Raw genomic sequence first — 3,087 nt, 5'->3', positions numbered from 1 at the left:
AAAGTTTAGCCCATGAATACTCAACCGACCATACCTTGGAGACAAGCTGTTGTTTTGGACCAAATGAAGTGCCAGTGGCTTGAAATGCAAGTCAGAGCTTGCAAGGGAGCATCAGACAAGGCATTAGGCACACAAATCTGGCAGAGGAGCTTTTAAACATGGAGCTGTCTGGACAGAAGGCTAATCTGAAATCTCAGAGGGAAATTGCTAGGAGGTGGTCAAATCTCTCTTGATAAAATTCTGAAGGTGTTGATAGGTCCCTTAGGATTTTCATATGAGACCTGTATGTAGTGTAATATTTGAAGGGGGAGGGGTGCTATCAGCTAAGTCTTGAAAGGGATTCTTCTGCTAGACAGCTGCAGCTGTCATGGTCTAAGCTTTGGCCCAGGTTTGAAGAAGCCAGGAATCCTTGCAGATATGCAACACAGGAGTGACCTTCTGTCTGGAGTAGTGCCAAGGCCTTCACACCATATGCACAGTCATTCTCTAGCTCAAGGTCACTACAGAGGAGGTTGGGTTTGTCAGGATTACTGCCGTGAACAGAATAGCTTTGCCTTCCGAACCAGGTTGAATCAATCAAGCTTCTATGGTGTTGAAGCTTAGTCTGTGTTACAGTAAATAACATGCTATGTACAGAATTGGTTGAAGCTTAGTTACTGTCCGTGTCTTTATCGCCTTAGGACAGTCATTAGAAAAGTCAGTGTATTAGGAGTCCTCAGCCTGCTCTGTGCTGGAAACAGAGCTTAGGTGTACCCAGATGTCTCGCAGGTAAAAAATAAAATTTTTAGCAGGCAATATTGGCCAGCTCTACGCAAATGTGCAAGCATCTTCCTGATGTGTGACAGTCCATTATTAACATGAGGGTGCCTAGGGTGATTTTAATTATCTTTTCTCCCCACAAGACAAGAGAATAAATAAATATAGATTTGTAAATATAGATTGGGAGTGTCAATTTAACGGCCTCCAGATTTGCTAAACAAGATCCAGTCACATCGACTTGTGTCACAAGCTGAACCCTGTCCTCCATTCATTTCCCCTCTAACTCTGTGGTTCTCTGCCATGAAATATTTATTATAATGAGCCATGGCTGCTGTGAATGTTGGGTCTCCTGTCTGCTTGCCAAGGTCAGGCTCCACTGTAGGCACTTCTGCTCTTGGTAGCATCTTGTCAAGACTGACAGGCCTTTCTTCATCTTAGTGCAAGGCAGGCAGCCTTGGGAAGCAGGCTATTTCAGTTTACAAAGCTTTTCATTTCCTAGGAATAAAAAGGGAATTAAAATGTAAGCAGCCCAATTGTAAGCAATAGGCTGGCTTTGGTATCAAAATAACCATTTGCACTTGGATCCTTTTGGGAACACCTAATAGAAAGCCATTACATCAACTACTACCACTTCAAAAAGCCTTACTTTTTTGGAGTTGGAATAACAGTTGCTAGAAAACTAGAAAGCTCAGATCCTCATAAGGTGAAAACCCAACCCCAGTGAAGTCAATGTGAATTTTACCCTTCACTTTAATATGGAGTCAATATTTCACCCCTTGAGTATATGCTTTGCTATAATTTATCTTTGTACAAAACTTATGTTCCAGAAAAATAAAGAAAATAGGGTAATAAGTATCACACTTTGAATGCCAAATCTTAAGCCATGATAGAGAAACCTACTTTAGGCATTCAAACACTATGGTAAGGTGGTCTGTACAGGTAGTTGGACAAATGCATTTAACATGTAGGCTGGGAAAAGGAAAAAAAATGCTAAAATATGTAATATGGACCATTAGCAGACTGACTTTGCATAATTAGAGAAAGTCTACCATTTATGAGTGTCCTAGAAGTATTTACAGAAGAGGAACTTTTTTTCCTCTACTTTTGCATCTTTGGAGCATCTCATTATCTTCCGAATTACCTCACTATAAAACTGAAAGTGTTCTAGACTCTTTCTGTAGTTGTCCCACTGCTTAATTCTTAGGTATCAACTCTGTTTCTGAATTGTCTTCAAAAGATGACCTGAGTAACAGAAGAAACTGGAAGATTCAAGATTTGGACCTGAATTTCCCCAAAATCTGGGCATGTTCATATTTGGGGTCTAGGCCCAACCTTAGTTGTTATCGTATATTAGAAAAGATTTGACCAGCATTCTTTGCTTGCTGAATAAACTTCAGAACTGGGAGGTTTTCTTTAGATTTTGGCCTTCCTTCTTTAGCTACAGAAAACAAAGTAAACAGAGAAAAATTCATGAAAAAGCCATTGCTCTCTGGTTCTACACATCTGTTTAAACACACAATAAAGAGCACAGTGACAGCATTTTTCCATATTTTATTTGAAGTGCTTTAATATAAAAAAAAGTACATACAATTTCTATACTCCTGTTTTCTTTAAGTGTTTACACTTTCTCTAAGTTGCAACAGAATATTAGCTAGGTAAGGGAGTCAACACTGCTAACAAACTACAGTACAAGATACTAATAACAGTAAGATGCTTGGAATATATTCTTGCAAATGTGTGTGAATATCAAAGATGTCCTGTAAAATCAAGAGGTCCAAGCACTCATTGCCCTCTTCTTCTCTTTTCCTTCTCCCAAATATAGGACTTTTCCCAGTTTTCTTAACCAGCAAATCTTGCCAAATATAGGGGGTCACATCCTCACCACTGCAAACTGGAGTAGCTCCATCAGCTTCAGTGGAGTTATGCCATTTACATCAGCTGAAAATCTGGTGCACTGTATCGTCAGCTACTGATAGGGAGAAACCCAGTGTATAGATATGGACAAATTAATGAGTACATTACAGCAAGTTAAAAGGGGGCAGGGACTTATAGCTATTCCATGTTAACTATCCATGTGCCTTCTCTTACCCTGCAGTATGTAAAAGCTAAACTACAGCAGCTTAGCTATCCATCTTAAACTTTGTTGCTGTGTAGTTTTACATAGCATAGTATCCCAAAGGTTTTGGAAGGAAGATAGTTCTCTTGGAAGAGATAGGAACATAATTGCTTATAAGTGTAAAGTGAGTTGATACCCCATCCCATGTTCACATATTCAATACTGTGAACATTTACCTCAAAAAAGTCGTCTTAAAGTAACCTCCCTGCCCA

At 39.5% G+C, this 3,087-nt stretch overlaps 1 protein-coding gene across 1 annotated transcript in view; it reads right to left on the bottom strand.

The window, feature by feature from the left end:
* Positions 1–1,491: 1,491 nt before the first annotated feature.
* Positions 1,492–3,087, bottom strand: part of DPF3 (double PHD fingers 3) — a 288,571-nt gene continuing 286,975 nt past the window's right edge. The window contains exon 12 of the transcript XR_002097708.1: positions 1,492–2,197. The gene's annotated coding sequence lies outside the window, so the exon portion shown is untranslated. The remainder of the gene's footprint in view (positions 2,198–3,087) is intronic.

Source organism: Gavialis gangeticus, unplaced genomic scaffold (genome assembly GCF_001723915.1).
Source record: "Gavialis gangeticus isolate Ggan-Ray unplaced genomic scaffold, GavGan_comp1, whole genome shotgun sequence".
In the NCBI taxonomy this organism is placed as follows: Eukaryota; Metazoa; Chordata; order Crocodylia; family Gavialidae; genus Gavialis; species Gavialis gangeticus.
Note: the sequence above shows the minus strand (reverse complement) of the source record. Positions and strands in the feature narration are given on the sequence as shown.